The sequence below is a fragment of the Leucopleurus acutus genome (assembly GCF_964270905.1).
Source record: "Leucopleurus acutus genome assembly, chromosome: 18".
NCBI classification, from domain to species: domain Eukaryota; kingdom Metazoa; phylum Chordata; class Mammalia; order Artiodactyla; family Delphinidae; genus Leucopleurus; species Leucopleurus acutus.
In genome coordinates, this window is record NC_139160.1 from 11745087 (window position 1) to 11762119 (window position 17033).

A 17033-nucleotide genomic window follows, 5' to 3' on the forward strand; every position below is an offset into this window, starting at 1 on the left:
AGAAAGAAAGAGAGAGAGGGAGAGAGGGGGAGGGAGGGAGGGAGGGAGGGAGGGAGAGAGAGAGAGAGAGAGAGAGAAAGAAAGAAAGAAAGAAAGAAAGAAAGAAAGAAAGAAAGAAAGAAAGAAGAGAAAGAAAGAGAGAGAGAGGGAGGGAGGGAGGGAGGGAGGGAGGGGGAGAGAGAGAGAGAGAGAGAAAGAAAGAAAGAAAGAAAGAAAGAAAGAAAGAAAGAGAAGAAAGAAAGAAAGAAAGAAGAGAAAGAAAGAAAGAAAGAGAGAGAGAGAGGGAGGGAGGGAGGGAGGGAGGGAGGGAGGGAGAGAGAGAGAGAGAGAGAAAGAAAGAAAGAAAGAAAGAAAGAAAGAAAGAAAGAAAGAAAGAAAGAAAGAAAGAAAGAGAAAGAAAGAAAGAAAGAAAGAAAAAAGAAAGAAAGAAAGAGAGAGAGAGAGAGAGAGGGAGGAGGGAGGGAGGGAGGGAGGGAGGGAGGGAGGGGAGAGAGAGAGAGAAAGAGAGAAAGAAAGAAAGAAAGAAAGAAAGAAAGAAAGAAAGAAAGAAAGAAAGAAAGAAAGAAAGAGAAAGAAAGAAAGAAAGAAAGAAAGAGAAAGAAAGAAAGAAAGAAAGAAAGAGAAAGAAAGAAAGAAAGAGAAAGAAAGAAAGAAAGAAAGGAAAGAAAGGAAAGAAAGAAAGATAGAGAGAGAAAGAGAGAGAGAAAGAGAGAAAGAGAGAAAGAGAGAAAGGAAGAAAGGAAGGAAGGAAGGAAGGGAGAGAAAGAGGGAGGGATGGAGAGAGAGAAAGAGAGAAAGAGAAAGAAAGAAAGAGAGAAAGAGAAAGAAAGAAAAAGAGAGAGAGAAAGAAAGAGAGAGAGAAAGAGAGAAAGAGAGAGAGAAAGAAAGGGGGGAGAGGGAGGGAGAAAACTTGCGTTGTAGGTTGATGTCATTTTTCCTGTTGGAGATGAGGAAACAGGTTCAGAGAGGTAACTTGCCCAAAGACGAACAGCTCAAAGGCAGCAGAGCCAGAACTGAGTCTCGCTCGCATCTTACTCAAAGAACTGTGCACTTTTCCCATGAGTGGCCTGTCCTGGCACCTCAGGAAATGTCAAGGACTCTTGCCCCTGTCTGGAGAGCTGAGGATGTGGAGGTTTCTCTCTCACTGGGGCACTCCAACCCACCTCCTTTACTGACAGCCACTAGGCTCACAGCTCCTACTTGTGTTGCCATCTCTCTGGAGAAATGAAGCTCGAGTTCCAAAAAGCCATCTACAATCAAACATTTTAGCAACATGATCTGCTTGTAAGTTGGGAACGACTGCATTCTTAAGGTCAGAGCTCTGTTCAGACTCTTCCTCTTGACCACCTAAAAAGCATCCTCTGGCAACTTCTTAAAATGGTTCTTGACCTCCAGAAAACACCATACACCTTATGGCTGGATCACTGCTGGAATAATTAATTTCTTTTCATAAGTAAGTCTGACACATGTACTGAGTTCAGTTGTGTGTTAATCCTGTAATACCAGAAGTCCCTGAGCGCCAGTAAAAAAGGGCTTTGTCACTTATTTAATAGAACTCATTAAAATTCAACTAATAAACGGTGTTATTTTACAGAGGCCTGTATTAAATAATTCTTTATTTTGAATGGGAAAAATTCAACTTCATATGGTTGTTTTTAAACGGCCAAGCAGGTCTAACAATTAGTTATCTTAATCGAAGTCACTAACATCTGAATTACCGAAGTACTCATCAGATCCACTGCCTTATACCCAGTTCTGGTTTCCTTTGCTCAGATCTGTCTGGGCACATTTTAAACCCTGTATCTTTTTCTCTGCTTGTTACCTCCTGAATGAGAAGTGCTAAACTTTAGGCTGGCTTATTCTCATATTCCGTGATGATCAATTACATAACCAGCCACCAAAGAGCTGTGGAAGAAATCTGTGGGGCTGACTTCCACCCTCTTTAGTCCATGTCCCTCTCAGGGGCACCTCAGCCTATCAGGGACACTACAGCTTGCATCTGTCAAAGCACGTCACTCCCCATGAAAGATCCGACCTCACCTCATCCTTCATCATTTCAGATGGATGATCCTACTCTACTCATTGGAGCCATGAATTCAGGATTCTGTAATCAACCAGTCAGCACACACGGCGTGAACTTACCACGTGCCTGACTCTGTAGCGTTCCCTGTCTCCCGAAACTTACAATTGAATATGAAAGTTACTAAAAAAACTCTAGAATTGGGAAATACTTGGCTTCCTTGTTAGAATTCATTGCTTCTTTTAAATGACTCTAAGCTCATGTGTATGTTATGTTAGCAAACCCTTTGTGAATTTAAAGGGTTTCTTCCCTTTACAGTTTTGTTGGTAACAGTCTCAGACGGCAAGTGAAAACTAAATGTTTAAATGCCTCAAACTGGTCCCAAAGTTAGAACAATCTCTACGCAAGGCTATCTCATTACAAGGTGACTAACCTTTTGGACTTGAAAACCGATCTTGCTGTTTCCCGATCTGCTTTTTGCACTTAAGATGGCTCATTTATTTATGCCACTGCACTTGCAGGCAGGGGAGGAGGGATCGAGTTTGCATGTCTATGGGTCTATGTATCCGACTGTGTGTTCAGGGGGCGGTGATTCAGGCATGCTGCCCAGGAGATCTGGCTGCTTGCCCTAGACTTTCCCTCTCTCCCTGATCGTGGAGGAGGCTGTAGATACTCTAAAATATGTTTTCCCAGCCCTTGTCCATTGCCTGCCACATTACTGAGAAGAAAACAAAAAAGAAAAAAAGCAGATGGAGTCAACTGAGGCAAAGAGAAAATAGACAAGCGTCTAATGGGTGGGGGAACGCTTGAGAATAAATGCTTTTTTCCTAATTTTATCTTCATAGGTGCTCACCTCACAGGTGAGATGGAGCCCTAATTTTCTCCATTCGTCTGCATTCTCTTAAACTGAGACAATGGGTCCAATTCAAAGGGACTATCTTATCTAGTGAGAACAATGGCAAGTGGGGAGGTCAACAGAAAACAGTGGGGATGGAGAAAGGAACATGGCTCTATGAATTCATTATTTAATAAATATTTACAAAAAGGCCCTTGAACCTCAGGAAGTCTAAGCAACTTGAAAAGATCCTATTGTTCCTCAATTCACTCCTCTGGTCAACATTTACTTAGTAGGGACCATGAACTTGAAGGCACTGTAGGATGTGAAAAGAACACACGCCCTCAGGAACCTTAAGACTTGGGAGGGTAATACAGCATGTCACCTGTAGCCCAGTAGCCAAATCAACTGTCACAGGTCTGGGGAGGTGGGAAAGACCCTCACAGAGGTCAGCGGGGCCAACCTGGTGGTGTGCGCTTTTGACCAGAAGTGACAAAGGAAGGCTTCTAGAAAGTGATAGGAATAAAGGTCGGAGGTGGAAAAGTCCAAGGAGTATCTGGTGGAAATTTAAGTTGGTGTATAGGCTGGAGCACAAGTCCAGAGAAGACATGGGAGATACAGCTGGAAAGGAAGACTGTGGCCAAATCAAGACAGTTCTTCATCTGAGAATAGAGTCCAGACTTTATTTAGCAGATGGTAAGTAACGGCAACAAGTCTGACATCAGTGCGCAGGGCAGATGTCAGGGGCAGAGGACAAAGACAAGGAGGAGGCCAGCTAGCAAGTGGCTTCTGCAGCTGTGAGAAAGCAGAGTCCTAGGACAGCAGAGGAAGAGCCACGAAGACTGGTGACCAACGAAACGTGGAAGAGGAGGGGGGAAAAGGAGTCAAAGACGATTTCAGGGTAAAAGGAAAGAGATCTCTAATTCAACAATAAAACAATCATCTAGAGTCCTCTGATTGAAAATTACGAAAATGTGTCAACCGGGATCCCAGAATATGCCGTGGTTATTATGAGGGACTCAGGCACTTAGGGAAGCAAGGATCAGGGTGGATGAGGGTCCTGGGACTGATGGGCTCTGGGTACTCTGCCCACACCCTACAAGGTACTGATTGCAGGGCAGCCTCTCCTTGGAGTTTAGCCTGGGAGTCAGTCCCATAATGACCCCCTGGGAAAACATGCCCCCAGAAATGGACCCTGCACAGGTCACCAGTGCTGTCCTCGCTGCCAAATCCGATGACCCAGCTCCAGTGCTCATGGCCTCCCTTCAGTTTGCATGCTACTTGCCCTCTTAACATTTCTGCCTCTTCCTCCTTCTCAATACTTTCTGCCCCTTTGACTTCTGTTACTGCATTCTCATTGTCCCCTTGTCTCTGCTGATGTGTTGTTTTTTTTTTGCAAGATAGACAAATGAGTTTTTTTTTTTACATCTTTATTGGAGTATAATTGCTTTACGATGTTGTCTTATTTTCTGATGTATAACAAAGTAAATCAGCTAGATGTATACATATATCCCCGTATCCCCTCCCTCTTGCATCTCCCTCCCTCCCACCCTCCCTATCCCACCCCTCTAGGTGGTCACAAAGCACCGAGCTGATCTCCCTGTGCTATGGGACTGCTTCCCACTAGCTATCTATTTTACGTTTGGTCGTGTATATATGTCCATGCCACTCTCTCACGTCGTCCCAGCTTACCCTTCCCCCTCCCCATGTCCTCAAGTACATTCTCTACATCTTTATTCCTGTCCTGCCCCCTGGTTCTTCAGAACCTTTATTTTTTTTAGATTCCATATATATATGTTAGCATACGGTATTTGTTTTTCTCTTTCTGACTGACTTCACTCTGTATGACAGACTCTAGGTCCATCCACCTCACTACAAATAACTCAATTTTGTTTCTTTTTATGGCTGAGTAATATTCCATTGTATATATGTGCCACATCTTCTTTATCCATTCATCTGTCGATGGACACTTAGGTTGCTTCCATCTCCTGGCTATTGTAAATAGTGCTGCAATGAACACTGTGGTACACGACTCTTTTTGAATTATGGTTTTCTCAGGAAATATGCCCCGTAGTGGGATTGCTGGGTCATATGGTAGTTCTATTTTTAGTTTTTCAAGGACACTCCATACTGTTCTCCATAGTGGCTGTATCAATTTACATTCCCACCAACAGAGCAAGAGGGTTCCCTTTTCTCCACACCCTCTCCAGCATTTATTGTTTGTAGATTTTTTGATGATGGCCATTCTGACCAGTGTGAGGTGATACCTCATTGCAGTTTTGATTTGCATTCCTCTAATGATTAGTGATGTTGAGCATCCTTTCATGCGTTTGTTGGTAATCTGTATACCTTCTTTGGAGAAATGTCTATTTAGGTTTTCTGCCCATTTTTGGATTGGGTTGTTTGTTTTTTTAATATTGAGCTGCCTGAGCTGCTTGTATATTTTGGAGATTAACCTTAGTCAGTTGCTTCGTTGGCAAATATTTTCTCCCATTCTGAGACTTGTCTTTTCATTGTGTTTATGGTTTCCTTTGCTGTGCAAAAGCTCTTAAGTTTCATTATGTCCCATTTGTTTTTGTTTTTATTTCCATTTCTCTAGGAGGTGGGTCAAAAAGGATCTTGCTGTGATTTATGTCATAGAGTGTTCAGCCTCTGTTTTCCTCTAAGAGTTTTATAGTGTCTGGCCTTACATTTAGGTCTTTAAGCCATTGTGAGTTTATTTTTGTATACAGTGTTAGGGAATGTTCTAATTTCAATCTTTTACATGTAGCTGTCCAGTTTTCCCAGCACCACTTATTGAAGAAGCTGTCTTTTCTCCATTGTATATTCTTGCCTCCATTATCAAAGATAAGGTGACCATATGTGCATGGGTTTATCTCTGGGCTTTCTATCCTGTTCCATTGATCTATATTTCTGTTTTTGTGCCAGTACCATACTGTTATCATTACTGTAGCTTTGTAGTATAGTCTGAAGTCAGGGAGCCTGATTCCTCCAGCTCCGTTTTTCTTTCTCAAGATTGCTTTGGCTATTCTGGGTCTTTTGTGTTTCCCTACAAATTGTGAAATTTTTTGTTCTATTTCTACAAAAACATGCCATTGGTAGTTTGATAGGGATTGACTGAATCTGTAGACTGCTTTGGGTAGTAGAGTCATTTTCACAATGTTGATTCTTCCAATCCAAGGATATGGTATATCTCTCCATCTATTTGTGTTGTCTTTAATTTCTTTCATCAGTGTCTTCTGGTTTTATGCATACAGATCTTTTGCCCCTTAGGTAGGTTTATTCCTAGGTATTTTATTCTTTTTGTTGCAATGGTAAATGGGAGTGTTTCCTTAATTTCTCTTTCAGATTTTTCATCATTAGTATATAGGAATGCAAAAGATTTCTGTGCATTAATTTTGTATCCTGCTACTTTAGCAAATTCATTGATTGGCTCCAGTAGTTTTCTGGTAGCATCTTTAGGATTCTCTATGTATGGTATCATGTCATCTGCAAACAGTGACAGCTTTACTGCTTCTTTTCCGATTTGGATTCCTTTTATTTTTTATTTATTTATTTTATTCCTTTATTCCTTTTTTCTTTTCTTATTGCTGTGGATAAAACTTCCAAAACTATGTTGAATATTAGTGGTGAGAGTGGACAACCTTCTCTTGTTCCTGATCTTAGAGGAAATGGTTTCAGTTTTTCACCACTGAGAACGATGTTGGCTGTGGGTTTGTCATATATTGCCTTTATTATGATGAGGTAAGTTCCCTCTATTCCTACTTTCTGGAGGATTTTTATCATAAATGGGTGTTGAATTTTGTCGAAAGCTTTTTCTGCATCTATTGAGATGATCATATGGTTTTCTCCTTCAGTTTTTTAAGACGGTTTATCACACTGATTGGTTTGCATATATTGAAGAATCCTTGCATTCCTGGGAAAAACCCCACTTGTTTGTGGTGTATAATCCTTTTAATGTGCTGTTGGATTCTGCTTGCTAGTATTTTGTTGAGGATTTTTGCATCTATGTTCATCAGTGATACTGGCCTGCAGTTTTTTTTCTTTGTGACATCTTTGTCTGATTTTGGGATCAGGGTGATGATCGCCTCATAGAATGAGTTTGGGAGTGTTCCTCCCTCTGCTATATTTTGGAAAAGTTTGAGAAGGATAGGTGTTAGCTATTCTCTAAATGTTTGATAGAATTTGCCTGTGAAGCCATCTGGTCCTTGGCTTTTGTCTGTTGGAAGATTTTTAATCACAGTTTCAATTTCAGTGTTTTTGACTGGTATGTTTATATTTTCTATTTCTTCCTGGTTCAGTCTTCCAGGTTGTCCATTTTATTGGCATATAGTTGCTTGTAGTAATCTCTCATGATCCTTTGTATTTCTACAGTGTTAGTTGTTACTCTTTCATTTCTAATTCTGTTGATTTGAGTCTTCTCCCTTTTTTTCTTGATGAGTCTGGTTAATGGTTTATCAATTTTGTTTATCTTCACAAAGAACCAGCTTTTAGTTTTATTGACCTTTGCTACTGTTCCCTTCATTTCTTTTTCATTTATTGCTAATCTGATCTTTATGATTTCTTTCCTTCTGCTAACTTTGGGTTTTTTTCTGTTCTTCTTTCTCTATCTGCTTTAGATATAAGGTTAGGTTGTTTATTTGAGATTTCTCTTGTTTCTTGAGGTAGGATTGCATTGCTATAAACTTCCCTCTTAGAACTGCTTTTGCTGAAACCTATAGGTTATGGGTCATCATGTTTTCAATGTCACTTGTTTCTAATGACAAATGTCCTCTTTGATTTCTTCAGTGATCTCTTGGTTATTTAGTAAAGTATTGTTTAGCCTCCATGTGTTTGTGTTTTTTTGTTTTTTTCCCTGTAACTGATTTCTTATCTCATAGCATTGTGGTCGGAAAAGATACTTCATACAATTTCAATTTTCTTAAATTTACCAAGGCTTGATTTGTGCCCCAAGTTATGATCTATCCTGGAGAATGTTCCACAAGCACTTGAGAAGAAAGTGCATTCTGTTGTTTTTGGATGGAATGTCCTATAAATATCAATTAAGTCCCTCTTGTTTAATGTGTCACTTAAAGCTTGTGTTTCCTTATTTATTTTCATTTTGGATGATCTGTCCATTGGTGAAAATGGGGTGTTAAAGTCCCCTACTATGATTGTGTTACTGTCGATTTTCCCTTTTATGGCTGTATTTGCCTTATGTATTGAGGTGCTCCTATGTTGGGTGCATAAATATTTACAACTGTTTTATCTTCTTCTTGGATCGATCCCTTGATCATTATGTAGTGTCCTTCTTTGTCTCTTCTAATAGTCTTTATTTTAAAGCCTATTTTGTCTGATATGAGAATTGCTACTCCAGCTTTCTTTTGATTTCCATTTGCATGGAATATCTTTTTCCATCCCGTCACTTTCAGTCTGTATGTGTCCATAGGTCTGAAGTGGGTCTCCTGTAGACAGCATATATACGGGTCTTGTTTTTGTAACCATTCAGTAAGCCTGTGTCTTTTGGTTGGAGCATTTAATCCATTCACGTTTAAGGTTATTATCGATATGTATGTTCCTATTACCATTTTCTTAATTGTTTTGGGTTTGTTTTGTAGGTCCTTTTCTTCTCTTGTGTTTCCTGCCCAGAGAAATTCCTTTAGCATCTGTTGTAAAGCTGGTTTGGTGTTGCTGAATTCTCTTAGCTTTTGCTTGTCTGTAAAGGTTTTCATTTCTACGTCGAATCTGAATGAGATCCTTGCTGGGTAGAGTAATCTTGGTTGGAGGTTTTTCCCCTTCATCACTTTAAATATGTCCTGCCACTGCCTTCTGGCTTGCGGAGTTTCTGCTGAAAGATCAGCTGTTAACCTTACAGGGATTACCTTGTATGTTATTTGTCATTTTTCCCTTGCTGCTTTTAATATTTTTTCTTTGTATTTAATTTTTGGTTGTATTTGTATTTAATTTAGCTTGATTAATATGTGTCTTGGCCTGTTTCTCCTTGGATTTATCCTGTATGGGACTCTCTATGTTTCCTGGACTTGACTATCTCCTTTCCCATGTTAGGGAAGTTTTCAACTATAATCTCTTCAAATATTTTCTCAGACCCTTTCTTTTTCTCTTCTTCTTCTGGGACCCCTATAATTCGAATGTTGGTGCATTTAATGTTGTCCCCAAGGTCTCTGAGACTGTCCTCAATTCTTTTGATTCTTTTTTCTTTATTCTGCTCTGCAGTAGTTATTTCCACTATTTTATCTTCCAGGTCACTTATCCATTATCTGTCTCAGTTATTCTGTAATTGATTCCTTCTAGAGAATTTTTAATTTCATTTATTGTGTTATTCATCATTGTTTGTTTGCTCTTTGGTTCTTTTAGGTCCTTGTTAATTCTTCCATTTTCTCCATTCTATTTCCACGATTTTGGATTACCTTTACTACCATTACTCTGAATTCTTTGTCAGGTAGACTGCCTATTTCCTCTTCATTTGTTTGGTCTGGTGGGTTTTTACCTTGCTTCTTCATCTGCTGCGTATTTCTCTGTCTTCTCATTTTGTTTATGTTACTGTGTTTGGGGTCTCCTTTTCACAGGATGCAGGTGTGTAGTTCCCATTGTTTTTGGTGTGTGCCCCCAGTGGGTGAGGTTGGTTCAGTGGCTTGTGTAGGCTTCCCAGTGGAGGGGACTGGTGCCTGTGTTCCGGTGGGTGGGGCTGGATCTTGTCTTTCTAGTGGGCAGGGCTGTGTCTGGTGGTGTATTTTGGGGTATCTGTAAACTTAGTATGATTTTAGGCAGTCTCTCTGCTAATGGGTGGGGTTGTATTCCTGTCTTGCTAGTTGTTTGGCATGGGGCGTCCAGCACTGGAGCTTGCTGGTCGTCGGGTGGAGCTGGGTCTTAGCATTGAGATGGAGATCTCTGGGAGAGCTCTCACCAATTGATATTATGTGGGGCTGGGAGGTCTCTGGTGGTCCAATGTCCTGAACTCAGCTCTCCCACCTCAGAGGGTAAGGCCTGACACCAGACCAGAGCATCAAGACCCTGTCAGCCACACAGCTCAGAAGAAAAGGGAGAAAAAAAATATAATAATAAATTTTTAAAATTATTAAAATAAAAAATTAAAATAATAATAAAAAAGAAGATAGCAACCAAACCAATAAACAAGGTCACCAAGGATAACAAGTGCGAAAAACTATACTAAGATAAACGTAAAAATCAGAAAAAAATCAGTCACGGACAGCAAACCCCAAGTCTACAGTTGCTCCCAAAGTCCACTGTGTCAATTTTAGGATGCTTCGTTGTCTATTCAGGTATTCCAGAGATGCAGGGTACATCAAGCTGATTGTAGAGATTTAATCCACTTCTCCTGAGGCTGCTGGGAGAGATTTCCCTTTCTCTTCTTTGTTCACACAGCTCCTGGGGCTCAGCTTTGGATCTGGCCCTGCCTCTGCATGTAGGTCGCCTGAGGGCATCTGTTCTTTGCTCAGACAGAACTGGGTTAAAGCAGTGGCTGATTAGGGGGCTCTGGCTCACTCACACCGGGGGAGGGAGGGGCACAGTAGTTATAACTGTAATGCTGGATGAGTCTGTGGCAGCAGAGGCCAGTGTGTGTTCAGCCTGAGGCGTGCTGTGTGTTCTCCCAGGGAACCTGTCCTTGGATCACGGGACCCTGGCGGTGGCGTGTTGCACAGGTTCCCCGGGGGATGTGGAGAGTGACCTGTGCTTGCACACAGGATTCTTGGTGGCTGGAGCAGCAGTGTTAGCATTTCATGCCTATCTCTGGGTTCCAAGCTGACAGCTTCGATTCACGCCCATCTCTGGAGCTCATTTAGGTGGTGCTCTGCCTTCTGCAGGCAGACAGGGGAAGAATCCCCTCTCCTCGCGCACTCCGAAACAATGGTCTCTTGCCTCTTAGGCAGTTCCAGACTTTTTCCTGGACTCCCTCCTGGCTAGCCGTGGTGCATTAGCCCCCTTCAGGCTGTGTTCACGCCACCAATCCCTGGGATCTGACCTCCAACACTGGAGCCTCGGCTCCCAGCCCCCCCCACCCCAGCGGGTGAGCAGACAAGCCTCTTGGCCTGGTGAGTGCCAGTCAGCACCGATCCTCCGTGCGGGAATCTCTCCGCTTTGCCCTCCGCAGCCCTGTTGCTGCGCTCTCCTCCGTGGCTCCGAAGCTTCCCCCTTGCCCACCCGACGTCTCCACCAGTGAAGGGGCTTTCTAGTGTGTGGAAACTTTTCCTCCTTCACAGTTCCCTCCCAGAGGTGCAGGTCCCGTCCCTATTCTTTTGTCTCTGTTTTTTCTTTTTTTTTTTTCTTTTTTTGCCCTACCCAGGTACGTGGGGAGTTTCTTGCCTTTTGGGAAGTCTGAGGTCTTCTGCCAGCGTTCAGTAGGTGTTCTGTAGGAGTTGTTCCACATGCAGATGTATTTTTGATGTACTTGTCGGGGGGAAGGTGATCTCCGCGTCTTACTCCTCCGCCATCTTGAAGGTCCTCCTGATGTGCTCGTGTAACTGCAGATGTTCCCCGTGGTTCCATTTTCATCCTTATCCTTACAAATCTCTCCTTGGGTTGAGGGGAGAGGTATTTTACATTTCTATTAAAATCACTACTATATGCCAGGGTCTCTCAAATACGCATTGTCAGCTCAAACCTGACTTACACACTGTCCCTCACTACTTGCCCACTGGTGCTTCCGAAGCATCTCACATGGGACAGGTCTAAAATGGGACCCCTTCCCTACCTCTCCTCCTCGATTGGCAAACCTGCTCCACATCTCTGATGCCTCTCTCTTCCTCCGGCCTCATATCCAGTGAAATTCCTGGTTTCATTTCCCTTTTGAAGTCTCCCCCATTTTCAGCGTTGTTGTTTCAATTCTGTCCTAACAATTCTTTCCAGGATGACTTCATGGAGCCTTCCTGGCTCCTGGCTCTTCACGTGTAGCCATCCCCTCTACCACTGTACCACTGTTTCCAAAATTCAGATAAAAATCAAATCATGGCCTTACTAAAAATCCCTTTTCACCCCCTAATACCTACAACAAAATTATGCCTTCCTGGCCCTGTGCAATCTCAGTGCAACCAACTAGGCTACCACCGTCTTCTCCCTTTCCTGTAATGCTACCATTCATTTTTATTGGACTAGCCACTGCTCCTTAAACATGCCATATACTTCCATGCCTTTGTGCCTTAACTCTCATTGTTTTCTCAGGTGGTGATGTCCTCCTGGCCCTTCTCCTGGCAAGATCCTTCATGTCCCAATTTATCAGCCTTTTTTCTCTGACCCTATTAATGAGATTTAGCCCCTTCTTTCTCTGGGCTGTCACAGCCCTTACTACACTATCATAGTGTTATACATGTTTGTTTCCCAACGTGAAGACAAGAAGAGCGGTTTAATCATCTTTGTATCCTTACAAACTAACACAAGCCTGGCACACAGTAGATGCTCAGGAAATATTTATTTAACTAACATGGAGCATGAGCAGTGAGGACTTTACAACAGGAGTTGACATACAATGCTGCCCCCACAAAGACGGTGGGTCAAGATAACCGTTCAAAGTTTGAAGGACTATCTTTGGAAATACTCACCTGCTGAGAGTGAGTGCTAGGGGCAGTTGATGGGGACAGGGAAAGAGAATGGAAGGAGGATTCAGCATATATGCAGCAAAAAATTCTAAAAACACAGGGAATGAATCTTCAGCCCTCTTGATTTTCTTGGTGCATTTTGTTTTCAACAATTCTCTTGGAATGCCAAAGCAGAAAAGATCCTCTACAGAAAATACATGGCTGAAATCTCTACACTAAAGGAAAAAGACTGAGCTAAAAAATTAATAGCTAGCAATCTGCCTTTGAAGGTGTTTGATATAAATTTTAACAACTGACAAATTGGACCAGTAAGCTGATTAAAATTATCTTTGCTTCCCCAGCTTTGATTCTTATCTGCATATGTTGCATAAAATATTTTTATATAACTGTAAAAAAGTAAATTTTGACTAGCATAAATAAAAAGACTTCAGGATTTCAAGAGTCACATACAAGTAAGTTTTAAGCCTGGGAAATATGGAATGATGCTTCTGTCATGGTAGAAGGTCATTAACTAAGGCATCCAGATTTCCCTCTTTCAAATGTTCACTCTTGCAACTCTCACATCACTAGTCCATGGTGGGTTCTCAATGCATACTGAATGAATGAATGGTTGTTGCTATGAGTGTTTCTACCTTAGACCATAAGCTTCTGGAGGGCAAGAAAGTGCATCAGCTCATGCTTGGATTGATGAATGTAAGGCACGACGGGGCACTCAGTTATGTTTGTCACGGCTTGTATAGATAGAGATTCTAAACAGAAGGAGTCACTCTACAAAAAAAAAAAAAAAAAAAAAAAAAAAAAACGGCCGTCCATCTAAATGGGAACAAAACTAAAACAAACACACAAACCCATGTTTTTCTAAGGAATCCAAGAAGAGGTCAAAATTTTGAAATCTCTAAGTTTTTAAGGAGGACTACAGTAATGAAAATTCAAGATAGGTAAATGTGGTTTTCTTATACTTTTAACATTAAGAAAACAATATAAAGTAAAATGAAACCTTACCCATTCTTACTGAAATTGAATGAGTGCACAGAATACTCTTATTTGGGGAGATACTTTGTTATAACTTCCCTATGCAGACAAAGGAATTTGTTGAAAAGAAATTCACTTTTAAATTACACATTTTATGAGATGTCTGTGTTCCAAAGACAGACACATGAATAAAGATTCAACCCATATTAAACTCTCTTTATGATGCTCTTATGTATTCTTGTTCCTTTAAGAAGCTAAAACCCGTTTTCCCCATTTCTTAGTGATACCTCATTTAATGGCTCTGCACACAATTGTCTGGGGGCCCCTTATTCTTCTATTGTTATTAAGACTTCTTCTAGCTCCAATTTGCCTTCTTTGGACCCTTACTGTTACAGAGACTAATAATAATTCAACAGCTACATGAATTACATTATCTATAAATTATTTAGGGGGCTTGAACCGTGTGCTTCTTGAGTGGAGGGGCTGTTTCTTTCATCTCTGCATTATTAGCGCCTAGCAAGTTCCTGACACTAGCAGGCCTGAACTGGATATTTCTGAATGTCTAAATGAATACCTTACATTAATAAAACACCTCTAACTTCTTCTAGTCCCAAGAAGAGAAATGAGTAAGGAGCAAAGACAAGATTTACCAAGCATTCTCATTCTTATTCCAAGACTGACTTACAAAGGAAAGTTTCTGTCTACCACTGACATACATCCTGAAGTCAGGGTGAATCACTTCACCCCCCAGAATGCCGGTGTCTGGGACTAACGCTCAGGCTTCTGTTGCAAAGGGTTACGGTGTTGTAAATTTCAATCTTAAACTAGGTGCTGCATCAGTTATTTCCTTAAGATCAAAATTTTAATAAGCAGACGTGAAGAAGCAGGTATCAAGAGTGGCCAGCCTGCTGTATCCAGAGCACTGGAAGCCCCACGTGCCGGCTCTGAGTCGCCACTATTAATTCTGTGACTCTGGGCCAAGCAGTTCCCCCAGCTCTACGCCTGCTTCCTCATTTAAAAAATAGAGTATATGATTATATAACAAAGAATAATGTCTTGTCTTGCTTGTTGTTGGGAGATTGTTGGGAGGATCAAAATAGATCAAAGAGATAAAAGTTCTATGTGAACTCTGACGTTTCATTTAAATGTAAGCCAACAACATGACCACAAACAACACGGGAACCTACAAATCTTAACTCTATATGATGCTCCAGTCTCCATATCATGCAGGAAGATGAATATTGGAAGAAGTTTTAAAACTGAAGGAGAAATCATTTCAAACTTCAGGTACTTGTGTAAGAGGGAAAAACAAAGATTACTTAATGTTAAGTCAGGTTCATGGTGGAATGGGGCTTGGGACAATATCAATGTTTAAGGAGTATTAAAGGAAAATTGTTCACATTCCAGTCCTACAATTTATGGAAAACAATGAATAGGCTATTTTCAGAAAATTCAGATACAGTCAATATAGAGATAATTCACTGCTCCTTTCCACGGTTTCAAGAGACAAACCTGAGTAGAGATAGGAATCTTAGGCTAGTTCAGTGAAGGGGCACAAGGCAGGTGATCCCCTGACATCCAGCATCTGCACTTTCCCCGAAAAGATACATAAACACCACCGGACTTCCTAAACCCTGCGTTTAGGTCCCGGGGAGAGGGAGTGATCTTGGGGTCCCTGGCATAATCCACTCATTTGCGACCGGGTACTGCTGCTCTATAAACCCCCTCTAAATTAGAATCATCCAGAGGAAGGTGGGAAGATTTGACAGCAAGTCAGAATCAAGAGACAGTCATCACATATTATAAGCTCTTATATAACCAGGAAATGATTGTATGATATCTTCTAAATCAAAATGCAAGAAGTTGAAAACTTGATATGTGTCAAAGGCTTATATTAAAGAAAACGTGAGCAGGGCTTTTTAATTCATTTTGGCCTAAAAGTTAAAGATACCTTGACTGAAGTGTTAATTCTTCAAGAACATATTGATTTTAGAATGGACCTGGATTCCGCTTTCTGTATGGAAACGATAACTCCCAGGCATGGCATACCTATCACACATTACAAGTGATTGCCGGTCAAACCAACCAGGTTCTAACTATAGCGGAAAAGAGGTTCAGGGAAACAACAGAAAATAGAAATGATTGTTTGAACCCATCTATCAATTTTGAAGTAATGTATCCTGTGCATTTTAAACTTCTAAAGGGAATGGTTCCAAACGTTGGCGGTGACAAATACAAATACATTTAATACAGTTGCCTATCTCCTCTTTTGAGTTTCCAAAATTACTTTTGGTAAATGATATATTCATCTTTATTTATAAGATTATAATTAAATACATTTATAAGACTTATATAATCTTAAAAGATGGTGAATAGTAACTATGTGACCAATTAATTCCAAAGTGAAACAATTTCCTATATTCATTATTATCTTTTTAAGATCAGATTTATGATTCTTTTTTCTTAACTGAAATTTTAGCTTCCCTTTTGAAATAAAATAGGCTCTTCACTATTTACACAGTTATTTATTTCTGAGCTGCAAAAATGCTCTCTCCCTTTTTTTGCTCTGTATTACCATCTTCTCCTCCTGTAGGCCTCCATTCAATCTTGGCTGCCATGATTAGACAGCCAGAAAGGGACATGGCAGCTCATCGGTGCCAACACAGAGTGAGGAGAAGGTCTTTGCAGACCTGTCTAGGGAATAGCAGTAATTAGCAACGCCCCCAGGGGAAGGCGACTCTTAGAGAACTAACATGGGCCCGGTGGTCTAGCTCTCCAGCCAACTAAGAGTCCCTTCCGCCAAGATTGACTTTGGAGGTTTCAATTTTAGCTTTTACGAGGAAAGACAGTTTATAGCACCTCCAATTTTAAATAGGGAGGTTATAACTCACACTGGGCAGTGGTGCCAGAGGTAGGCCCTGTAGCCTCCAGCCTAGAGCTCTTTTCACATCCCTCTGGGACCACACTGCTGAGTACAAGAAGGCTTCAATATAGACCCTACAGGTCTTGGTCCCTATTTCTAAGAGCTTCCCTGCCTTCATAAAATCAGGTGACTGACAATCACTTTGATGTATGTATCATTTAATAATTCACATTCAACAGTTTATAGCATTTAATAAATAATTCCCTTCCATCGTGAAGTAGACCTTATACCTAAGACCCAAACAGACAAACCGATTAATGTCATTTTATTTTTCAGATTTCTTTCTTTTTTTTTTTTTTTTTTGACGTGGACCATTTTTAAAGTCTTTATTGAATTTGTTACACTATTGCTTCTGTTTTATGTTTTGGTTTTTTGGCTGCGAGGCATGTGGGATCTTAGCTTCCCAACTAGGGATCGAACCTGCACCCCTTACACTGGAAGGCGAAGTCTTAACCACTGGACGGCCAGGGAAGTCCCAATTGATGTCAGATTTAAGACCAAAGAAGGAAAAGGTAGGTCTGAGGCGGTCATCCTATAAGTACACATCCTGCTCCAACACCAGCACTAGAGCACAAGGACAGACAGGTCACAGGTCCAGAGTCACTGCAGCTACCCCAGCACCAGGCTCTCCTCACGGCTTTTAGCCCCAGAGCCATGCTGGGGCCAGAGTAAAAGATGTGTTAAACAAAGGCTCAGCAAATATAAACTGTAAACTCCCCACCAGCCAGTCCC

At 41.2% G+C, this 17033-nt stretch overlaps 1 protein-coding gene across 2 annotated transcripts in view; it reads right to left on the reverse strand.

Moving 5' to 3' along the window:
• DCLK1 (doublecortin like kinase 1) overlaps window positions 1-17033 on the reverse strand; it is a gene marked incomplete at both ends in the record, with an annotated part of 324629 nt that overhangs the window by 77621 nt on the left and 229975 nt on the right. The gene's annotated exons all lie outside the window — the stretch shown is intronic.